At 38.5% G+C, this 24899-nt stretch overlaps 1 pseudogene; it reads right to left on the bottom strand.

The window, feature by feature from the left end:
* Window positions 1-910: 910 nt before the first annotated feature.
* Window positions 911-23706, bottom strand: LOC118994109 (60S ribosomal protein L31-like; annotated as a pseudogene).
* Between the last annotated feature and the right edge of the window lie 1193 nt (window positions 23707-24899).

The following is a 24899-nucleotide window of genomic DNA, read 5'->3' as shown; positions in this document are numbered from 1 at the left end:
ATAATATTAGAGCAACAATCATATGACAGAATCTATGAGATGCCAAGAATAGGGAGTATTGGACCTTCAGTAGTGTGTTGCTGGAGCTCAGGTGAAGTAAAGGACAGTAAATTAGCAATAGACTATGAATGAGGGGACAGGGAAAACCTGTCAAATGATACAATATATCCAGCCAAGGCAAAGAAGACTGTAGAGAAAGAGGAGGAAAAGAAAGATACTGTTAAAATAAAAGATGTAAGAATAATGAAAAAATAATGAAAAAAATACAAATATGCAGTAACTTTTAGTTTTTCTGCTATAGCAAAGTGAAATTTGTCCCTCTGTTTTTAGTTTTGGAATGCTCCCTTTTTGGGTCCAACTCTGGTCTTTTTGAAGTTCCAAGTTTTTTGTCTCACTTGTGAGGGGAAGAAAAAAACAAAAACAAGTTAGCAGCAGAAAGGAAAAAGTGGTAAGTTTGGAAAGAAAGGAAGAAGGAATAAAACAAGAAAGAAGGAAAGAGGAGAAAAGTATTGAAACATAAAAGAATAGTCTGTAGTTGTGGCCAAGTGGTTAAGGCGATGGACTAGAAACATAAAAGAATAATAAAGTTAAAAAAATAAAAGATTACTTAAAAAAAAACAAAACACCTCTTGTTGGTTTCCAGCTGGTGTAACTGGTTTTTCTGGTCTCACTGGCTGCAGCAGACTGAGGCTCAATTGATGTGGTCTTTCTCCCTTCTCGGTGTACTCAGCCTGTCTCACAAGCACTCTCCCAAGATCCAGACTGGCACCTCTCCTCAGTGTCCCACTGAGGGAATTCAGGTCCTTTTTTAAAGTATGTCCTCCATCCCCCCCACCCCCACCCCCACCCCTGGAAGTCAGCGCTGGGGGATGGGGTGCGGGCCTGTGCCTGACCAGGCTTCCCTGTTCCCTCAGGCTTGGGCGAAAACCTTTCCCAGTGCTACAGGGGAACACAAGGGCGACTCTCAATTCTCCAAAGCTGGCGACCACAGACTCCAGGGGTGATCAAGGCCCCCTTGTTTGCTTCCTTGTGCCTATTCCTCTCTCTGACACTTCAAGGAAACAGGTCTCTCCTGGTATTTTTCAAACTGTTCCTGGGCAGGTAGGGAGGGAGCTGATGACCCAGCTCTCTCACAAGGACCTTGCTGCCAGCCCTGGGCTTCCAGAGTCCACAACAGACCTGGCCCAGGCCCCTGGCACCCGGCCTGGTGGAGGTGGCAGCCGTGGCCTGCAGCCTCTGCGCTGGTCCCTCGGACCTTATTGACCTGCAGCCATATCCTCACCATCTGGTCTTTCAGTGTCCACCTCAATTTCTGGTCTCCTATTTTCCAATATGCTGGGGCACTGTTGGCTTTTGCTGGGTTCCTTTGAAGACCTGCCAGGTTTTTCTCCCATGCGTGGGGGAAAGCAGAATCCTCTTTGTCCTACTCCACCGCCATCTTCCCCAGTCTTCACCTTGGTTTTCTTAATAACACTGTCTCCCTGTCCTCTGTTCTCACTGACTACTCCTCAGTCTCTTTTGAGATTTATTGAAAAGACTCTTCTTTCCCCATTGAGTGGTGTAGGTTATTATAGGTTCCTGGTTTGTTTTATGGGATATTAGAGGATATGAATCAATAGCCAGATGAAGAAGTGCATAGGGTGAAGTCCTCTGCAAAGGAGCATCTTCCCCAAGGAGTTTGGGGCCCTATTGGATGGCACTTGGATGCATTCTGATTTCCATAATCCATCATCTGAAATCCATCCTTTTAGATTCTTATGGAGGCCTTTATTACATAGGTGTGATTGATTAGCTGAATCTTTAGCCCTTCTACCTTCCCTGCAGGTCAGGGAATCTATTTTATTTATTTTTTAAAATTACTTTATTGTTGTTCAGTTACAGTTGTCTGCATTTTCTCCCCACTACCCCCAAGCCCGGCCAAACCCACCTCCCTCCCTTGCTTCACCCTCCCCCTTGGTTTTGTCATGTGTCCTTTATAGTAGTTCCTGAAAACCCTTCTCCCCACTGACCCTTCCTCACTCCCCTTTGGCTATTGTTAGATTGTTCTTAATTTTAATGTCTCTAGTTATATTCTCCTTGCTTGTTTGTTGATTATATTCCACTTAAAGGTGAGATCATGTGGTAATTGTCCCTCACCATCTGGCTTATTTCACTTAGCATAATGCCCTCCAGTTCCATCCATACTGTTGCAAAGGGTAGGGGCTCCTTCTTTCTCTCATCTGTATAGAATTCTATTGTGTAAATGTACCATAGTTTTTTGATCCACTCATTTACTGAGGGGTACTTAGGTTGCTTCCAGAACTTGGCTATTGTAAATTGTGCTGCTATGAACATTGGAGTGCATAGGTTCTTTTGAATTGGTGTTTCAGGGTTCTTAGGATTTAATTCTAGCAGTGGAATTGCTAGATCAAAAGACAGATCCATTTTTAGTTTTCTGGGAAAATTCCATATTGTTTTCCATAGTGCTTGTACCAGTCTGTAATCCCACCAACAGTGAGCTAGGGTTCCCTTTTCTCCACATCCTCTCCAACACTTGTTTGTTGATTTGTTTATGATGGCCATTCTCACGGGTGTGAGGTGGTCTCTCATTGTGGTTTTAATTTGCATGTCTCTGACAGCTAGTGATGGTGAGCATCTTTTCATATTCTTCTGGGCCTTCTGTATGTCCTCCTTGGAGAAGTTTCTGTTCAAGTCTTTTGCCCATTTTTTAATTGGATTGTTGTCTTCCTGGAGTGGAATCATGTGAGTTCTGTATGTATTTTGGAGATCAAACCCTTGTTTGAGGTATCATTGGCAGATATGTTTTCCCATATAGTTGGTTGTCTTTTCATTTTAATGCTGTTTTCTTTAGCCACACAGAAGCTTTTTAATTTAATGAAGTCCATTTGTTTATTCATTCCTTTATGCCGCTGGCTTTAGGGGACATATCAGTGAAGATGTTGCTGTGTGGAATGTATGAGATTTTCCTCCCAGTGTTTTCCTCTAGGACTTTTATGGTGTCATGACTTATATTTAAGTCTTTTATCCACCTCGAGTTTATTTTTGTGCATGGTGTAAGTTGGTGGTCAAATTTCATTTTTTTGCATGTAGCTGTCCAGATCTTCCAACACCATTTGTTGAAGAGGCTATTTTTACTCCATTTTATGCTTCTTCCCCCCTTGTCAAATATTAATTGACTAAAGAGACTTGGGTTTATTTTTGAGCTTTCTATTCTGTTCCATTGGTCTCTGTATCCCTTTTTATGTCAGTACCAGGCTGTTTTGATTACAGTGGCCTTGTAATACAGTTTGATATCAGGTATTGTGATCCCTCCTACTTTGTTGTTCTTTCTCAAAATTGCTGCAGCTATTTGGGGTCATTTATGGTTCCATATAAATTTTTGAAATATTTTTTCTATATTTGTGAATTATATCATTGGTACTTTAATAAGGATTGCATTGTATCTAGAAATTGCGTTGGGTAGTATGGACATTTTGATGATGTTAATTCTTCCAATCCATGAGCATGGTACATGCTTCCATTTGTTTGTGTCTTCCTTAATTTCTTTCTTCAGTATTGTGTAGTTTTCTGAGTACAGTTCTTTTACCTACTTGGTTGGGTTTATTTCTAGGTACTTTATTTTTCTTGTTGCTATATCAAATGGGATTTCTGTCCTGATTTCTGATTCTGATATTTCATTGTTGGTATACAAAAATGCCTTTGATTTCTGAATATTTACTTTGTGTCTTGCTATTTTGCCAAATTCATTTTTAGGTTGACTAGTTTTTTGGTGGAGTCTATAGGATTTTCTATGTACGCTATCATATCATCTGCAAACAAGGACAGTGTTACTTCCTCCTTTCTGATTTGGATGCCTTTTATTTATTTTTCTTGTCTGATTTATTTTAAAATTTTTAATTTCTATTTTATTAGATATATTGGAATGTTATTTACTTATTTATATTTAATCCTCACCCGAGTATATATATTTTTTAACATTTTAGAGAGAGAGGCCAACTCGATGTAAGACAGATACATCAATTAGTTGCTCCCCATATTTTCCTTTACTGGGAATCAAAACCACAACCTAGTAATGGGTTCTGACTGGGGATCAAATCCGCAGCCTTTTGGTGTGTGGGTTGATGGTTCAACTAACTGAGCCACTTGACCAGGGCAGAATGTGATTTATTTTTACATCCTATGACCAGGTTTACTAGTTCTAATGACTGTTAAAGAGTAGATCCCCTTGAATTTTTTACAAAATACTCATATCTCCAAATAGTTTTTATACCTTCTTTTATGCTATTTATACATTTTATTTATTCTTGCATTATCATACTGGCTAGAACCTCCTATAATATGTTGAATAGAAGTTGAAGCAAGTTGTCTTGTTTTTGTTCTTAGGGAGAAGGAATTTAGTCTTTCATCATTAAACATGGTGTTAACCAAAGTTTTTTCTTGGGTGTTATTTATCAAGTTGAGCAAATATTTTTTTATTCCTATTTTCTGAGAGTTTTTAAGAGTGTTTTGATAGGATTTTCACAATATTTGCTCCATCTGTTAATATGATCATGTAGTTTTCTTTGTTAGTTTATTAATATGGTAGATTATATTGCTTGACTTTTGAATACTAAGCCAACTTTGCATTCCTGGGATAAACCCACTTGGTCATGATGTGTTATCAATTTATATATTGATGGACTTGATTTGTTAAAATTTTGGTTCAGATTTTTGTATTTGTGTGTGAGGGATATTGTTCTGTAGTTTTTTTTCTTATAATGTCTTTGTCAGGTTTTGATATCAGTTGAGAAGTATTTCTTCATCTTTTATTTTCTGGAGAGTTTGAGTAGATGTGGTATTAATTCTTCTTTTTTTCTGTTTTAATTCAACTTTTACTTTTTTATTTAGATACTTGTTTTTTGTATTATAAAGGATTTTTAGCATTTATTTTTGAACATATTAAATAACAATAAATTTTATGTAACAAATAATTATAAAATACAAGAACAGATACATAGTATTTCAAGTACTAGCCACGTATAATGCACATCCTTATTTTACTCTAAAAATTTTTGGCAAAAATATGCACATTATACATGGAAAAATATGTAGTATCATTTTTATTTCATTTATTTATTTGTTTATTGTTGTTCAAGTACAGTTGTCTCCATTTCCACCCCACCATGCCCTCCACCCCACCCATCCCCACCTCCCACCCTCGAACCTACCACCTTTGGCTTTGTCTGTGTGTCCTTTATACATATTTTTTGATGGCCCTTCTCCTATTATCTCTTCCCCCACCTCTGGTTATTGTCAGTTTGCTCTTTATTCCCATGTCTGGTGATATTTTGCGTGCTTGTTTGTTTTGTTGGTTAGCTTCCACTTATACGTGAGATTATATGGTGTTTCTCTTTCACTGCTTGGCTTATTTCACTTAGCGTAATGCTCTCCAGTTCCATCCATGCTGTCTCAAAGAATATTAATTCTTTAAATGTTTGATAGACTTAGCCCTGGCTGGTGTGGCTCAGTGGATTGAGCGTGGGCTGGGAACCAAAGGGTCACCAGTTCGATTCCCAGTCAGGGCACATACCTGGGTTTCAGGCCAGATCCCCAGTAGGGGGCACGTGAGGGGCAACCACACATTGATGTTTCTCTCCCTCTCTTTCTCTTTCCCTTCCCTTCCCTTCTCTCTAAAAATAAAATAAAATAAACAAAATCTTTAAAAAATGTTTGATAGAGTTAACCAGTGAAGATGCCTGGGTTTGGAGTTTTCTTAATCAAAAGATTTTAAACTGTAAATTCAATTTCTGTAATAAATTTAGGGCTAGTCATATTACTTTCTCTTGGGTGAGCTTTGGTAGTTTGTATTTGTTATGGACTGAATACTGTCCCCCTACATTCTAATGTTGAAGTCCTTTTGTCTCAGTCTCAGTTCTTTTTTTTAGAAAGTGGGAAAGGCAGAGCAAACTTTTATTTTTAGTCCTCACCTGAGGGTATGTTTATTAATTTTAGAGAGAGGGAGAGGGAGAAAGAGAGAGAGAGAGAGAGACATCAATGTGAGAAAGAAACATTGATTGGTTGCCTCATGTACACTCCCTGGCTTAAATATAAATGTTCCCTGAATGGGGATCAAACCCACAACTCTGTGGTGTATGGCACAGTGCACCAACCAACTGAGCTACTCATTCAGGGTTAACCCTCAGTTGTACATAATGTGACTGAGTTCAGAGGTAGGGCTTTTAAACAGGTAACTAAGTCAAAATGAGGACATTAGGATGGGTCCTGTATGACTAATGTCCACATTAAAAGGGAGATTAGGATATGGACATGCACGAAGGAATGACCATATAAAGATGCAAGGAGAATATGTTTGTCTACAGGCTAAGAAGAGAGGCCTTGTGAAACCAACCCTGTTGATGCCTTCATCTCGAATTCTGGCTTTCAGAATTGTGAGAAAAAGAAATTTCTATTGATTAAGCTACCTTGTTTGTAGTATTCAGTACTTTGTTACAGCAGCCCCAGGAAAGTAATAGAGTCTTTTGAAGAATGTGTCCATTATGCCAAGTTGTTGAATATTGTAGCATAAAATTTTATTGGAAGTAACATCCTATCTAACACTTATTAGAATGACTACTATAAAAAAATAAAAAAAAAAGAAAATAACAAATGTTGGAGAAAAACGGAGAAAGAGAGGGAGAGATAACTTAATGTGTTGCCTCTCATGCACCCCTACTGGGGACCTGGCTCGCAATCCAGGCATGTGTCCTGACTAGGAGGCAAACCTGTGGCCTTCCAGTTTGCAGACAGATGCTCACCCTGTTGAGCTATACAAGCCAGGGTGGTTTTACCACATTTCTCTAAGTTGTAGAATTTAAACTCCCAATTCCCCAATACCTGGCAGTTGTTAAAATCTCTGCTTTTTACCCTTCTGACTCCTCAGCTCTATAAAATACTGTCTACTTGGGCTCTATTCTCCATTGTCCTCTAAGGGAGTGCCCTCAGAGGAAAAGCTGTTTGAATGTATCTCTCACTTATATATTTCTGTTCTTATAAGAGTCATACCCATCAATTTCTGCCTGCTTTTAGTTGATCTCCGGTATTATTTTTACATTTTGTCCAGCATTTGTAAATATCTGCAGAACAGTTAATCTGATATAAATTTTTCACATTACCAGGAGCTGTTCCCCAGAACAATTTGCAGTATCTATTAAAAAGTTAAATGTCTCCATTTCTTACTTCCTATCCTAGAGATATGCCTACCTGTGCACATAGATTCTTCTACAGAAATAGTTGGTAAGCCTAATTTGGCCTATGGTTCATAGATTGCTGACTTTAACATTTAAATCTTTAAGATTTAACCATTTATATACAAGTAAGTTTCTTTTAAAATTACTTGCAGATTTGCAGAGATAGTAGAGATCTTGTGTACATTTCACCCAGTTTCTGCATTGATTACATTGTACATAACTTTATTACAATATTAAATCCAGGAAATTGACCTTGGTATAATGTGTGTGTATAGTTTTATGCTATTTTATCACAGGTGTAGACTTCTGTAACTACCACTGCATTCAAGATACAGAGGTATTCTACCATCACAAAGATCTTTCATGCTATTAATTCATAGTACAACTTCCACTCCCTCCACCACCATTAGTCTCCTAGCAATCCCTGGCAACTGTTAACCTCTTTTACATTTCTGTAATTCTGTCATTTAAAGAAAGTTATATAAATGGAATCACACAGTATGGCACCTTTCAAGATTGGCTGTTTTCATTCAGCAGAATACCCTTGAGATCTCTCCAAGAGGTAAATTCTTTGTAATCAATGAAAGTTGGGCAACTATTGTTTGAAAACTGATTGTATTGACATGCTTTTTGGCTTTAAATTGGAGTTTCTGCCTTACCTGGGACTCTGAAGTTATTATTTAAGGAACAACTTATATAAAGTTTGTGTCTTTAAAGCTTCTCTGGAAAATGTGTGGGGTGTGGCAGATGAAACATCCCATGGTCTGAAGGGTACTCAAGTTTACCTGTCTTTCTCCAGTTAACTGCTAAACTGGATTGTCTTATATTGAAATCCCTATCCCAAAGGTCCTGAAATGCTGGGAGTGAGTAGTCCTTAAGAGTCAATGGAAATGGGGAGCCTACAGCAAAAATGATAGCAGTGTCGCTGCACCCTCTGTGAACCATATGGAGCAGCCAAAGGTTCCCTGTTACTAAACACCCAATGGGAAGGCTCAGTGGGAAACCACACTAAAAGAGACTGGATTCTTCAGAGCAAGGCCAGCTGGAGAACTACATCTGCCACCCATGTAGAATCTTCAGTTCTTCAGGACAGCAGAAGAAAAGGACTCTCAGGGAGGCAAAGATCTCTGCTGCTTGGCAGAGTCCTGTAATGTAGCTCCCTTCTTTCACTAACCCCACCTTCTGGTCTCAGCTTTCTTGCTTTCTTCTATGGTGGTTAAAGTAAAGACTTGGAGATCAAATGGATATGTATTTGATCCTGCTATAATGTTTATGGTTGTTTGTCATTCTTAAAAATTATGAAATATTTAAAATACACAGAAAAATAAAGAATATGAGTACAGACATCAGTGTGTCCATCAGCCACTTACCTTGATTAAATCCTAATGTCTTACAATAATGTTTTATATATTTTTAAAACAATAAAACTTAACCAGTGCAAATGAAACGCTGTTGTTTTGCTGTTAAGTTTTAGGAGCTTATAAATTATGGAATCCAATCTTGACTATTATAAATATCCTTTTCCAAATTGTAGCTTACCTTTCTGTCTTTTTATCCTATCTTTTGTTGAACAAATATTAAAAATTTTTTAAATCTAATTTATCTTTCTCTTATTTGGAAGTCATAGATATTTTTATTCATTTTACTATGCATTCTTCAGGATATGCTTTTATATAAACAAAAGAAACTTGAGTTATTTAGTATTTCTTACCTCATCAACAAAGGAACTTTAAAAAAATTTATTGTCCATTGAATAACTACCGTTTTGGTCTTTTTATCTAAAAATAATATTATTAGCCCTGGCTGGTGTAGCTCAGTGGATTGAGCACAAGCCTGCGAACCAGACTATGGCAGTTCGATTCCCAGTCAGAGCACATGCCTGGGTTACAGGCCAGTTCGCAGCAGGGGACTCATGAGAAGCAACCATACATTGATATTTCTCTCCTTCTCTCCTTCCTTTCCCCTCTAAAAAGATAAGTAAATAAAATCTTTAAAAAAATAAAATTAAAATAGTATTATTAAACACAGAAATTCCATTATTTTTACAAACTATATTATCATTTTTATGAGTTAAATTTGATGTTGGATCCATCCTTTTATTCAGTGCTGTATTTTCTACCCTACAACCTTTCTCCGGGTTCATTTTACTCTGGGCCAAGTACAACCTTGCATTAATCATAGTTTTTACTTTCTATATATTTTTAATTTTTAAAAAATATATTTTATTGATTATGCTACTACAGTTGTCCCATTTCCCCCTCTTTATTTTCCTCTGCCCTGCACACCTCCTTCCACCCACATTCCCCTCTTGAGTTCATGTCCATGGGTCATACATATAAGTTCTTTTGCTTCTATATTTCTTATACTATTCTTAACTTCCCCCTGTCTATTTTCTACCTACCATTTATGCTACTTACTCTCTGTACCTTTTCCCCCTCTCTCCCCTTCTCTTCCTTCCACTGATAACCCTCCATATGATCTCCATTTCTGTGCTGTTCCTGTTCTAGTTGTTTGCTTAGTTTGTTTTTGTTTAGATTTGGTTGTTAATAGCTGTGAATTTGATGTTATTTTACTGTTCATATTTTTTATCTTCTCTTTCTTAGATAAGTCCCTTTAACACTTCATATAATAAGGGCTTTGTGATGATCAACTCCTTTAACTTGACCTTGTCTGGAAAGTACTTTATCTGCCCTTCTATTATACATGATAGCTTTGCTGGATAGAGTAATCACGGATGTAGGTTCTTGCCTTTCATGACTTGGAATACTTCTTTCCAGCCCCTCTTGCCTGCAAGGTTTCTTTTGAGAAGTCAGCTGACAGTCTTATGGGTACTCCTTTGTAGGTAACTGTGTCCTTTTCCTTGCTGCTTTTCAGATTCTCTTCTTATTTTTAATCTTAGGTAATGTAATTATGATGTACCTTGGTGTGTTCCTTCTTGGGTCCAACTTCTTTGGGACTCCCTGGAAGTGTATTTCCTTTGCCAGATTGGGGAAGTTCTCCTTTATTATGTTTTAAAATAAGTTTCAATTTCTTACTCTTACTCTTCTCCTCTGGCACCCCTATAATTTGAATATTGGAGTATTTAAAGATGTCCTGGAGGTTCTTAAGCCTCTCCTCATTTTTTTTTTGAATTCTGGTTTCTTCATTCTGTTCTGGTTGAATGTTTCTTTCTTCCTTCTGCTCCAAACTGTTGATTTGAGTCCTGGTTTCCTTCCCAACAATGTTGGTTCACTGTATATTTTCCTTTATTTCACTTTGCATAGCCTTCACTTTTCCTCTATTTTGTGACTATACTCAGCCATTTCTGTGAGCATCTTGATTACCAGGGTTTTGAACTGTGCATCTGATAGGTTGGCTATTTCTTCATTGCTTAGTTGCATTTTTTTTTGGAGCTTTGATCTGTTCCTTCATTTGGGTCATTTTTTTTTTTTTTGTCCTGGTGAGCCAGTCATGTAGTTAGGGGTGAAGCCTTAGGTGTTCACCAGGGCAGGGCAAACCACATTGCTGTATTGTTATGCTGTGTGTGGGGGAGGGGTCCAAGAGGAAACAGTGCTATGCTCCACTCTCTGCCATCTTTCAGTCGATACCCCACCTATCCACAATCAAATTGGGCCCTTCTGGTGCTGATTCCTGGGTGGGTGGGTTTGTGTACATTCTAGGAGGACTCTGTGGGTTCCTCACCAAACTCTCCTGTGATACTTGGAGTTTCTCTTGCTGCCATCTTAACCCCCATAGGATTTTTCAGTCAGAGGCTTTGAGTCTCTATTTTCCTGTACTGTAACCCTGGGCTGCACCCAAGTTGTTCCTGCTGGCTTATCTGCATGTGAATGTGGGACTGCCCACTCTGCAAGCTGCCAACTTGCCTTCCCAGGTCCTCCAGCTACTGCCTTGGTGCAAGTCCTTTTCACCTGGCTGCCCATTTCATCCCTCCTACTGGTCTGGATGAATGTTTCTTCTTTAACTCCTTGGTTGTCAGACCTCCATACAGTTTGATTTTCTGTCAGTTCTGGTTGTTTTTGTTTCTAAATTTGTTGTCCTTTCTTCACCGTGCAAGGAGGCATGGTGTGTCTACCTAGGACTCCATCTTGGCTGGAAGTCTTACTTTCTGTGTTTTCTCATGTTTTGACATCTGGATTCTTGCTTACCCTGGAAGGACTGCCTCCCCCAGAGCTAGCCAGTTTCTAGAGGGACTAAGTGACTCTCCCTAGAACACGACTTGAATATGCAAACCAACCATTTTAGAACCCATACCTACACTGTATCCTTCATTGGAGAATTCTGCTCTAGACCACTATCCATCTTTCCCAATCACCCAAGGGCCAAGTACCAGAAAACTAAGGACAACTCCTCTGCCTCAGAGCCCACCAGTATTATTCAAACTAGGTAGTCCCAAGCCTGCTCATCTGTCTTACCCATTCCTTCCTGAAGAAACCATGATAAAGTCTCTTGCACATGTTTTCACCACTTTCTATGTCTTCTGACTGACTTTGGTACTTCCCTATCTGGCCCCTCATTTGGCATTCCATGCCTCCCATTTCTAGGGATCTAGAGTATAAAAACTTTCTTGACATTTATTTCCATGTTTTTGTGTCTCAACCACACCTGAGTGAAACAAATCCTTGTACCCTTAAAACAGACCTTTAATACTTTAGTGAAAGTCTATAGATACTAAATCATTAGTCTTTATATGTATGATACTCTTATTACCATTTATAAATTATAATTTAGCATAAAATTCTAAATTGAGTTAATTATTCTTAGCCTTTTAGATGATATTACTCCATTGTCTTTGGCTCTCATTGTTGCTGATGGACAGTCTACCATCAGTCTAATTGTTCTATTAGCAATTTTTGTTTTCTCTCTGCAAGCTTTTTGCCCTTGATGTTCTACAGTTTTGTTACAATTTATTTAGGTATAGATTTGTCTCTGTTTATGTTGACTGGTACTCTAAGTGCCCTCTGAGAACCTCTTCTTTAATTCTGGAAATATCTCAGGTATTATATGTATCTTTAAATATGTACTCTCTGCTATTTTCTTCATTCTCTGCTCTGTAACTACTATTAGATAATTGTTAGAACATCTCAAAGTAGCCTTCAGTTCTTATAACTGCTTTTTCAACTATATCTTTTAATTATATATTATTTATATCTGTGTCCTATGTAATAGGTGAATTCGTCAGTATTATCTTCCAATGTGTTAATGTTCTCAACTAGTTTCTATCTAAAATTTATTCTGTCCAGTGAAGTTTGTTTTAAATTAAGTATTTTTTTAAAGAGCAGTTTAAGTTCACAGCAAAACTGTAGAGAAAGTATAGAGATTTCCCATACTCCCCCTTCCCCCACACATGCATAGCCTCTTTATCAGCATCCCCCACCAGAGTAGTACATTTGTTCCAATTGATAAACCTACATTTCTCCTAATTGATAAATGCAATCAATATGATGCACATAATCACCCAAAGTCCATAGTTTACATCACAGTTCACTTTTGGTATAGCACATTCTGTGGGTTTGGACAAATGTATAATGACATGATCCATCATTATGGTAGCATACAGAATATTTTTAGTTCTCTAAAAATTCTTCATGCTCTGCCTGTTTTTCCCTCTCCACCATCCTCTGCCATAACCCCTAGCTATCACTGATTTTTTTTTTTTGCTGTCTCTGTAGTTTTACCTTTTCCAGATTTCATGTAGTGAAATTTCATTTTTGGAGTTACACAGTATATAGTATTTTCTTTTTTCTTTAAACATGTTTTTTTGTTTTTTGTTTTGTTTTGTTTTTAAGATTTTATTTATTTATTTATTTTTAGAGTGGAAGGAGAGAGGGAGAGAAACATCAATGTATGGTTGCCTTTTGTGCATCCCCTGCTGGTAGTTGGCCTGCAAGGAACTGGTTTGCAACCCAGGCATGTGCCCTGACTGGGAATCGAACCGCAATCGTCTGGTTCGCAGGCCCGCGCTCAATCCACTGAGCTACGCCAGCCAGGGCAGTATATAGTATTTTCAAATAGACTTCTTTCACTTAGTAATATGCATTTACAGTTCCTCACGTATTTTCATGGCTTGATAGCTCATTTCTTTTTAGTACTGAATAATAATCCATTGTCTCAATATGCCAACATTTACATACCCATTCGCCCCTGAAGGATATCTTAGTTGCTTCTAAGTTTTACCAAATATGAATTAAGTTGCAATAAACATTCATGTGCAGGTTTTGTGTGAATGTAAATTTTCAGCTCCTTTTGGTATATACCAAGGAGCATGACTTCTGAATCATATGGCAAAATTATATTTAATTTTGTAAAAAACTTACAAACTACCTTCCAAAGTGGCTGTAGTGAGTTTAAAAAATTTCAGTGACTGTACTTTTCCAAGGTTTCTAAATTGTTTATATCCATGTGATATTTCACTTTAGTACATATTCTTCATTTCTGCTTATTTAAAATTTTCATTTTTTAAAGATTTTATTTATTTATTTATCTTTAGAGGGGAAGGGAAGGAGAGAGGGATAGAAATATCAATGTATGGCTGCCTCTCGTGAGTCCCCTGCTGGGAACTGGCCTGCAACCCAGGCATGTGCCCTGACTGGGAATCGAATGGCGATCATGTGGTTCGCAGGCCCGCACTCAACCACTGAGCTACACCGGCCAGGGCCTAAAATTTTCATTTTTAACAAATGCTATTTTAAACATTTTTTGAGCAACTTATAATTTTTTGTCAGACTGCTTTATAAACTTAATTTTCTATAGAGTGAATTTATGTTTTTTAAAATATTTTTATTGGTTATGTTATTACAGTTGTCCCATTCCCCCCCTTTACTCCCCTCCACCCTGCACACCCTCTCCCACCCACATTCCCCCATTTTAGTTCATGTCCATGTGTCATACTTATAGGTTCTTAAGCTTCTACATTTCCCATACTATTCTTGCCCTCCCCCTGTCTATTTTCTACCTACCATCTATGCTACTTATTCTCTGTACCTTTCCCCCCTCTCTCCACCCATCACTCCCCTGTTGCTAACCCTCATGTGATCTCCATTTCTGTGATTCTGTTCCTGTTCTAGTTGTTTGTTTAGTTTGTTTTTGTTTTTGTTTTAGGTGTGGTTGTTAATAATTGTGAGTTTGCTGTCATTTTACTATGCATTGTTTTTTATCTTCTTTTTCTTAGATAAGTCTCTTTAACATTTCAGATAATAAGAACTGGGTGATAGTGAACTCCTTTCACTTGACCTTATCTGAGAAGCACATTATTTGCCCTTCCATTCTAAATGAAAGCTTTGTTGGATAGACCAATCTAGTATGTAGGTCTTTGGATTTCATGACTTGGAATACTTCTTTCCAGCCCCTTCTCACCTATAAGGTCTCTTTTGAGAAATCAGCTGACAGTCTTATGGGAACTTCTTTGTAGATTACTGTCTCTTTATCTCTTGCTGTTTCTAGGATTTTCTCCTTCATTTTAATCTTGGGTATCTTAATGATGATGTACCTTGGTGTGTTCCTCCTTGAGTCCACTTTCTTTGGGACTCTTTGAGCTTCCTGGACTTCCTGGAAGTCTATTTCCTTTGCCAGATTGGGGAAGTTCTCCTTTAGTATTTTTTCAAATACGTTTTCCATTTCTTGCTCTTTATCTCCTCCTCCTGGCACCTTTATGGTTCAGAGGTAAACATGTTTAAAGATGTCCTGGAGGTTCCTGAACCTCTCCTCATTTTTTAAAATTCTTGTTTCTTCATTCTTTTCTGTTTGGTTGTTTCTTTCTTCCTTCTGGTCCACTCCATTGATTTGAATCCCAGTTTCCTTTTCATCACTATTGGATCCTTGTACATTTTCCTTTATTTCACTTAGTGTAGTCTTCATTTTTTTTTCATCGAATTTGTGACCAAATTCAACCAATTCTGTGAGCATGCTGATCACTAGTGCTTTTGAACTGTGCATCTGATAGGCTGGCTATCTCTTTGTCACTTAGTATTTTTTTCTGGAGCTTTGGTCTGATCTTTTGTTTGTACCATATTTTTTTTATCTTCACGTGACTCTTACATAGTGAGGGGCAGAGTCTCAGGTGCTGACCCAGGCAGGTCAACCCAGTTGCTGCATTGTGACAGTGTAAGTGGGGCAGGGGTCCAAGTGCCACTTGCTCTGCTCTCTGCTCGATTTCAGCCACTTCTCCCAAGCAAACTGGGCCCTTCTGGTGCTGAATCCCTTGTGGGTGGATTTGTGCATGTTCTAGGACCCTGTGGGTCTTTCCAACAAAGTCTTCTGTGAGGCTTGGAGTTTCTCCTAGCATGCCAACCCCCATGGGTGTTTTGAGGCTTTATATCTCCATGCTGGAACCCTGGATTGTGAGGTATGTCTTGCTCCCCAGGTTCACCTGGTTTACCTGAGTGCGAATGTGGGACCAACTGGTTTGTCAGCCACCTTGCACACTGATGCCCTTCCACAATCCACCACCTCACTGGGTCTGCCTACTGCTGCCTTGTGTGCCCAGGGTCTGCCAGCCACCGCTTTTTTTGTCACAACCCCTCTCTGTCTGGCTGCCCCATTTTGTTCCTCCTACTGGTCTGGATGAATATGTCTACTTTAACTCCTTGGGTGTTGCACTTCCATACAGTTCAATTTTCTGTGAGTACTGGTTGTTTTTTTTTTGTTTGTTTGTTTCTAAATCTTTGTTGTCTTTATTTGGGTTGTGCGAGGAAGTGCAATGTGTCTACCTACACCTCCATCTTGGCTCAAATTCATGTTTTAATTATTTATTTTCTTGGCTATCATTTTTCAGATTTGCATCCACCCTTAAACTATTTTTTAGGTAGTTCTATAACTTTGACAGTTAGCAGTTAGTTCTCATCCACTTTAACTGTAAACTTTTAAAAGTGGTGACTGGTACATAGGTGACAAATGTATAGAACTTGTTTCGTGAATCCTTATCTTCATTACATTTTCTGGACAACCACACCCAGATATGGTATGGACCATTACTTACTTCTTTGGCCCAGATAGCTTTGTTGACCTTGGAGTCAACAGGTGCGTCTGGAGTTTCCATTTCCTTCATGGCAAATTTCTGGACCTCTTTGAACGCCAGAAGGTCACACTTTTTGAATACACACTCCATGGATGTGCTTGTGAATGTTGATGGTGTATTCTCCAGTCACTACCTCATTGATGGCACAATAGCCCTTCCTCTCATCACTCTTCTTAGCATCAGCCATTATGCATGGCCCAAGTTGGAAAAAAGCTAAATAATTTAAAAAATATTTATTATATTTTATTTTTTAGTTATAATTGATATTAAATATTACATTAGTTTTTGGTGGTTAGACATTTCTATAACTGATAAAGCGAGCCCCCAATATAAGTTTATTACCAACCTACCGCAGTGTTATTACAATATTGACTCTATTCCCTGTGCTGTACTTTTATAAGTTTTCCCTGTGACTTTTATAAGTGCCAAATTGTAATTCTTAATCCCTTTACATTTTTAACCCATCCTTTCAACCACTCTTCCATTTGGCAACCATCAGTTGGTTCTCTCTATAAGTTTGTTTCTATATGGTTTATTCACTTATTTCATTTTTTAGATTGTGCATGAGTGAAATCATATAGTATTTGTAGTTCTCTATCTGAGTTATTTCACTTAGCATACACTTTATGTTCATCCATGTTGTTGCAAATGGTAAGATCCATCCTTTTCATGGCCAAGTAATATTCCATTGTAATATATATGTACACAGGTTTTTTTTTTACAGGATTTAATAAATACTTATTTTTTAAAATTATTATTTCATTGTTGTACAATTACAGTTATCTGTACTTTCCTGGAACCACACCACCACCCCAGCCAAACCCACCTACCTCTGTTGCTACCAACTCTTTTGATTTTCTCAATGTGTCTTTTATAGTAGTTCCTGAAAACAATTCTCCCCATTATCACCTCCCAACTCCCCTCAGGTTACTGTCAGATTGTTCTTAATTTCAATGTCTATGGCTATATTTTGCTTGCTTCTTTGTTTTGTTGATTATGTTCCACTTAAAGGTGAGATCATATGGTATTTGTCCCTCACCACCTGGCTTATTTCATCTAGCATCATGTTCTCCAGTTCTATCTATGCTCTTGCAAAGGGTAGGAGCTCCTTCTTTCATTCTGCTGCATAGTATTCTGTTGTGTAAATATACCAGTTTTTGATCCACTCATTTACTGAGGGGTACTTAGGTTGCTTCCAGAACTTGGCTATTGTAAATTGTGCTGCTATGAACATTGGGGTGCATAGGTTCTTTTGCATTGGTGTTTCAGGGTTCTTAGGATATAATCCTAGCAATGGAATTGCTGGATCAAAAGGCAGATCCATTTTTAAAAAATGGAAAAAATTCCATACTGTTTTCCACAGTGGCTGCATCAGTCTGCATTCACACCAACAATGCACTAGGGTTCCCTTTTCTCCATATCCTCTCCAACACTTGTTTGTTGATTTGTTTATGATGGCCATTCTCACAGGTGTGACGTGGTAAGTCATTGTGGTTTTAATTTTCATGTCTCCGATAGCTAGTTATGGTGACCATCTTCATATTTTTCTGGGCCCTCTGTATGCCCTCCTTGGAGGATTGTCTGTTCAAGTCTTTTCCCCATTTTAAAATTGGATTGCTTATCTTCCTGGAGTGGAGTCATGTGAGTTCCGTATGTATTTTGGAGATCAAACCCTTGTTTAAGGTATCATTGGTAGATACATTTTCCCATATAGTTGGTTGTCTTTTAATTTTAATGCTCTTTTCTTTATCCACATAGAAGCTTTTTAATTCAATGAAATCCCTTTGGTTTATTCTTTCCTTTATGTCCTTTGCTTTAGTATGTATCAGTGAAGATGTTGGTGCGTGGAATGCCTGAGACTTCCCTGCCTATGTTCTCCTGAAGGACTTTTATGGTGTCACGACTTATATTTAAGTATTTTATCCACCTTGAGTTTATTCTTGTGAAAGTTGGTGATCATGTTTCATTTTCTTGCATGTAGCTGCCCAGATCTCCCAACACCATTTGTTGAAGAGGCTATTTTTACTCCATTTTATGCTGCTGTCCTCTTTGTCAATATTAATTGACCATAGAGCCATGGGTTTATTTCTGGGCTCTCTAGTCTGTTCCATTGATCTATGTGTCTGTTTTCATGCCACTACCAGGCTGTTTTGATACACTGTAGTACATTTGACATCCAGTATTGTGATCCTTCCTACTTTCTTCTTCCTTCTCAAAATTGCTGCAGCTATTCAGGGTCACTTATGATTCCATATAAATTTTTAAAATATTTGTTCTATATCTGTGAATTATGTCATTGGTATTTTAATAGGGATTGCATTGAATCTATACCTTGCTTCGGGTAGTGTGGACATTTTGATTATGTTAATTCTTCCAATCAATGAACATGGTACATACTTCCATGTGTTTCTGTCTTCCTTAATTTCTTTCTTTAGTGTTGTGTGTTTTTCTGAGTACAGGTCTTTTACCTCCTTGGTTAGGTTTATTCCTAGGTACTTTATTTTTCTTCTTCCTGTATTGAATGGGATTTTTCCTGATTTCTGTTTCTGATATTTCATTGTTGCAGTACAAAAATGCCTTTGATTTCTGAATATTGACTTTGTATCCCACCCAGTGTTTTGCCAAACTCACTTACTAGGTTGAGTAGTTTTTTGGTGTAGTCTGCAGGATTTACTATGTATACTATCATATCATCTGAAAACAATGAGTTTTGCTGTCTCCTTTCCAATTTGGATGCCCTTTATTTCCTTTTCTTGTCTGGTTGCTGTGTCTAGGACTTCCAATGCTATGTTGAATAGGAGTGGGGAAAGTGAACATCCTTGTCTTGTTCCTGATCTTAGTGGGAAAGCTCTAAGTTTTTGTCCATTGAGTATGATGTTAGCTGTAGGTGTATAGTATATGGCCTTTATTACGTTAAGGAATGCTCCCTCTATTCCCACGTTGCTGAGTGTTTTTATCATAAGTGGGTACTGTATCTTTTCAAATGTTTTTCCTGAATCTATTGCTATAATCATGTGATTTTTGTTTTTGCTTTTGTTTATATGATGTATTATACTTACTGATTTGTGAATATTGTAACATCCTTGAACACCTGGGATGAATCCTACTTATTTATGGTGTATGATGTTTTTAACATATTACTGAATGCAGTTTGCCAATATTTCATTGAGGATTTTAGTATCTATGTTCATCAGTGATATTGGCCTGAAGTTTTCTTTCTGTGTTATGTTCTTATCTGGTTTTTGAATTAGGATGATTCTGGCTTCATAAAAACAGGTTGGGAGTCTTCCATCTTCTTGAATTTTTTGAAATAATCTTAAAAGACTGGGGTTAGCCCTAATTAAATGCTTTGAAAATTCCCCTGTGAAACCGGCTGGTTCAGGGCTTTTGTGAAACTTTTAGATTACTGCTTCAATTTCATCCGCTGTTATTGGTCTGTTCAAACTTTCTGCTTCTTCTTCATTGAGTTTTGGAAGATTATATTTTTCTAGAAATTTGTCCATTTCCCCTAGGTTTTCAAATTTCTTGGCATATAGTTCTTCATAGAAATTTCTTATAATTCTTTGTATTTCTGTGGTATCAGTTGTAATCTCTCTTATTTTTGATTCTGTTTATTTGGGTTCTCTCTTTTTTTCTTCATGAGTCTGCTTAAAGGCTTGTTGATTTTGTTTACCTTTTCAAAGAACCAGCTCCTGGCCTTATTGATCCTTATAATTGTTCTTTTAGTCTCTATGTTGTTTAATTCTTCTCTGATCTTGGTTATTTCCTTCCTTCTCTTTGCTGTGGGCTGTCTTTGTTGTTGTTCCTCCAGTTCTTACAGGTGAATAGGTTGTTCATTTGAAATGTTTCTATGTTTTTCAGGAAGGCCTGTATCACTATGAACTTCCTTCGCAGAACTGCCTTCTCTGTGTCCCATAAATTTTGGGTTATTGTGAGTTAATTTTCATTTGTTTCCAGAAACTTTTGATTTCTTCCTTAATCTCATTTTTGGCCCATTCATTGTTTAATAGCATGTTAATCAATCTGCATGAATTTGAGAGTCTTTGAGTTTTTCCCTTGAGACTGGCTTCTAGTGCCAGTCCCTTGTGGTCAGAGAAAATGCTTGATAACATTTCAGTTTTCTTGAATTTGTTGAGGCTTGTTTTGTGTCCTATCATGTAGTGTATTTTTGAAAATGGTCCATGTGCATTTGAAAAGAATGTGTATTTTGCTTCTTTGGGATGAAAGTTTCTATATATATTAGTTAAATGCATTTGATCTAGGGCATTGTTCAATACCACAATATCATTGTTGCTATTTTGTTTGAAAGATCTGTCCATTTTTGATAGTGGGGTGTTGAAATCCCTTACTATAATTGTGTTGTTGTCAACATCTTTCTAGAAGTTCTCCAAGATTTTTTAAATGTATTTAGGTATTCCTATGATGGGCATATATATTTGCAATGTTTATGTCTTCTGATAGATTTTTCCCTTGAGTATTATGAAGTGACCTCTGAGTCTGTTTTTATGGATCATTTATTGAAGTCTATTTTGTCTGATATGACTATTGCTACCCCGGCTTTTTTTTTTCCCTGTCTGTTTGCTTGGAATTTTTGTTTCCCACCCTTCACTCTCAGTCTGTGTAGGTCTTTTTGTCCTGAGGTGAGTCTCTGTAGGCAGCATATGTGTTCGTCATGATTTCTTCTCCATTCAGCTATTCTATGTTTTTTGATTGAAGTATTTAATTTATTAACATTTAAGGTTATTAATGATAGCTACTTTTTCATTGTTTTTTTTAGTAATAGTTTTTTAAAATATTTTTTATTGTTATTTATTTATCTTTAGAAGGGAAGGGAAGGAGAGAGGGAGAGAAATATCAATGTATGGTTGCCTCTCGTGCATCCCCTGCTGGGAACTGGCCTGCAACCCACGCATGTGCCCTGACTGGGAATTGAATTGTGATCCTTTGGTTCACAGGCCCACATGCAATCCACTGAGCTATACCAGCCAGGGCTATCGTCATTTTTTTAAACCTGTGTTCCCCTTTCTCTCATTGTTTTTCTTCTTGTACTTAAAGCAGGCCCTTTATCATCAGTAGAGCTGGTTTGGGGGAAGTATATTCTTTGAGGCTTCTTTTGTTGGGGAACTCCTTATTTGGCTTTCAATTGTAATTGAGAGACTTGCTGGGTAGAGTAATCTTGGTTGCAGGTCTTTTTTTTTCTTTCATTATTTGTAGTATTGCTTGCCAACCTGTTCTGACTTGGAACATTTCCATTGAGAAGTCAGCTGCTAGTCTTATTGGGGGGCTCCCTTGTATGTTACTTCCTGTTTATTCCTTGCTACACTGAAGATTCTCTCTTTGTCTTGGAATTTTGGCATTTTAATTATGATGTGTCTTGAAGTGGGCCTCTTTTGATTTCTCTTGATTGAGACTATGTGTGTTTCCATGACTTTTGTGACCTTTTCTCTTATCAAATTAAGGAAGTTTTTCTTCATTACTTTTTAAACAGGCTTTCTACCCCATGATCTTCTCTTTCTGGTATCCATATTATATGGATGTTATCCCATTTCATGTTGTCTTGCATTTCCTTTACCATGTCTTCATTTTTTGAGTCTCTTTTTCTTTTTTTGCTCTTTCTGTATTTTTTTTCCTATCATGTCCTCCAGCTTGCTGATTTGATCCTCTGCTTCACCAAGCCTGCTTTTGATTCCTTCTATTGTGTCTTGCCATTCAGATATTGTATCCTTCATTTCCTCTTGGTCTTTGTTGACTGTTTCTATTTCCTTTTTCATGTTGATTAGTTCGCAATGAGTTTCTTATAGTTTCCCTGTAGTTTTTGGTAATTCTCTGTGAGTTCATTGAGCTTCCTGGTAACCATTGCCTTGAATTCAATATCTGATAGCTGACTTGCCTCTATTTCATTTAGCATTCTTTCTGAGGCTTCCTCCTTTCATTTGTGGATTGCTTCTTTTTCTTCTTATTGTTTGTGAGACTCTTTTTGTTATCCTCTGCTTCTTAAATTGATCTGTTCTTACTCTTTTGGTTTATGGTGTGAACTTCTAGGGTAGAATACCTGTGAGATTCAGTTGTGTAGTTTCCTTGATCTTCTGAGCTCACTAGGCTTGGGTTGTCGTTTATGTTGACACTGTGTATGTCTTTGGGTTTTGATCATTGTTGGGTCTTTGTTTGGTGGGCCCCTCCCTCCAGCTGGTTAACTGAGGGTCACTCCGTCCACTGTGTCTTGTATTCTATTGCACACGTGTGGACATTTTGTGTTGAAGTTGGTTCTTCTGTCTGTATGAGGTTTTGTCTTCTCTCTAACTCTTGTTCAGTTGTTTGTTCTGAGTAATTTCTCCACCATTTAGTTGTATTTCCAGATTGTTCATGGTGGAGGGTAGTGTGGCTTCCACTCCCTCCTTCATCTTCTTCAGTTGTTATCTGTTGGTAGTTCCTTTGTTGGTGGGTTTCCTCTTCCAGCAGGTATCTTTGTGTTCACAGCTCCCACCTACTGTTTTGTGTGTGTGTGTGTGTGTGTGTGTGTGTGATCAGTTGGAGGGGGAAGGCAAAATTTATTAAGTCAGCGGGAGTGTATTCTATGGTATTTAAAGTACCAATCTGTAGAGAAGGGGTAGGAGATTCTTTGGATATGTATAGTGTTAACTGATATTTTACCCAACTAGCCACTTTTTAGAAAGGGTGGAAAAAAGATAAGACTCTCGTTAATTGGGGGGCAGGGAGGGTTGTAAGTTGGATTTAGAAAGTAGTGAGTTTGTGGGAGGTGAGATTATGAGGTAAAGTGAGAGTAAAAGATACAAAATATGTGTAGGATGTGAGAGAATAGAGTTAACCACAACAATAATAAAGTTCCAGTAACAGTGAAGTGGGCTTAGATTTGGGAGGGGTGCTGTGTAGTATTTACAATTGTATGGAATTGCAGTTATTTACAATAGTAATGGAGCAAAAATCATATGACAGAATCGATGTTATCTGAATAACAACAATAAGAAGTACTTGACCTAGAATAGTGTGCTTTGGAACACAAGTGGAGTGAAAGAAGGAAAATTAAAAGTACACTATGAAAGAGAGGACAAGGGAAACCAGTCAAACAATGCAGTTTAAGAAATCATGCAAAAAAGACTAAACAGCAAGAAGAGAAATAAAAAATACTAATAAAATAAAAAATGTAAAAATAATAAAAAATAATAATACAAATATACAATAACTTGCAAGTTCTCTGGAATAGCAAAGTGAAATTTGTGTCATTGTCTCAGTTGTTGGGATGACCCCTCTATGGGTCTAACTCTGGTCCTTTTACAGCTCCAGGTATTATTGTCTCACTTGTGAAAATTAAAAAGGAAAGAAGGAAGGAAGGAAGGAAGGAAGGAAGGAAGGAAGGAAGGAAGGAAGGAAGGGGGAAGGGGGGAAGGGGGGAAGGAAGAAAGAAGGGAAAGAAGGGAGGGAGGAAGGGAGGGAGGAAGGAAGGAAGGAAGGAAGGAAGGAAGGGGGAAGGGGGAAGGGGGGAAGGAAGAAAGAAGGGAAAGAAGGGAGGGAGGAAGGGAGGGAGGAAGGGAGGAGAAAAAAAAGCCCCCTCTTGGCTTTAAACTGGCCAAGCCAGTTCTGCTCATCTTCTTGGCTGCAGCAGGTTGATGGGAGATTGGTTTCGCTCTTTTTCCTTCCTGTGGTTTTTTGGGGATGGGGGCCAGGTGTGAGCCACACTCTTCACAGTTGCCCAGCCTCTAGCCCAGTTCCTCAGTTCACTTCCTGGCCCCTAGGGCCCTTCTGCACCCAGTTGTGCTGCCTTTTAGGTGTACCAATTAGGAGCAACTCACATACCACCTCTCTATTTGCTGTCCTAGATGCTAGGGACTCTCTAGGTCTCTTCAGGGTATTTTGGCTCCCCCACTGAATTAAGTCTCTTTGGGGACTGCTGACTCATTGAGCCCTGCTGCTCTCCTCTGCAGGGGGTATCTCCACCTTCCTCTTAGAGCCTGTTGCCCCATTGGGTGGGGGTGCCAAACCCCAGGCATGCATCTCCTCTGCTGGTGCAGCAGGCCTGGTGGGATTGGGTGTGCAGTGCCTCTGGGTTGTGGGGTTGGGTATGCTCTGTCCTGGAGCTGCAGTCATAAGCACTCAGTCCCTGCTTGTGCAGCAGGAGTGCAGTTGCAGGGCAGCAGTGACAGGCAGGCACCGGCCTCTGCTGTTTTGGGGGTATCCACGGGGGTATGGGGCTGCTGGGTTAGTGGTGCACCACTAGGGTCAGGGGCGAGGTTGGGTGCCCTATGCCCCTGTGGCCAGGGTTAGGGTAGGGGTGCAGCCTCCGTCTTGGCAGCAGAGGCTTTGGGCACATGGCGTTGGTGGGGGGCAGGGGCAGGAAGGGGGCTGTTGAGGGAGAATTCCTTCAACAGCCACCAAGTGCCTCTTTTTTTTCTTTTTGAAAAAATTCCTCCTATTCAACCCTGCCACTCCAAACCAGTGCCTGGCCTCTCACACAGCCCAACTCTCCAAACAAATGGGAGACTATCTGGGTCATGGTTTGTTTTAGCCTAACTCCTCCGAGCTATTGTCCATAGTCTCAGGGGGGCATACACTGCCCCTGTGTGTTTGCCACTTCATACATATTTTCCAGCAACTTCAAGCATCCAGGTCCATCCAAGTGCTGCTCAAACTTCCCTGTTTGGCAG

This window comes from Sturnira hondurensis, unplaced genomic scaffold (assembly GCF_014824575.4).
Source record: "Sturnira hondurensis isolate 20B ecotype Veracruz unplaced genomic scaffold, ASM1482457v3 Scaffold0009125, whole genome shotgun sequence".
In the NCBI taxonomy this organism is placed as follows: domain Eukaryota; kingdom Metazoa; phylum Chordata; class Mammalia; order Chiroptera; family Phyllostomidae; genus Sturnira; species Sturnira hondurensis.
This window is presented reverse-complemented; position numbering and strand designations above follow the sequence as displayed.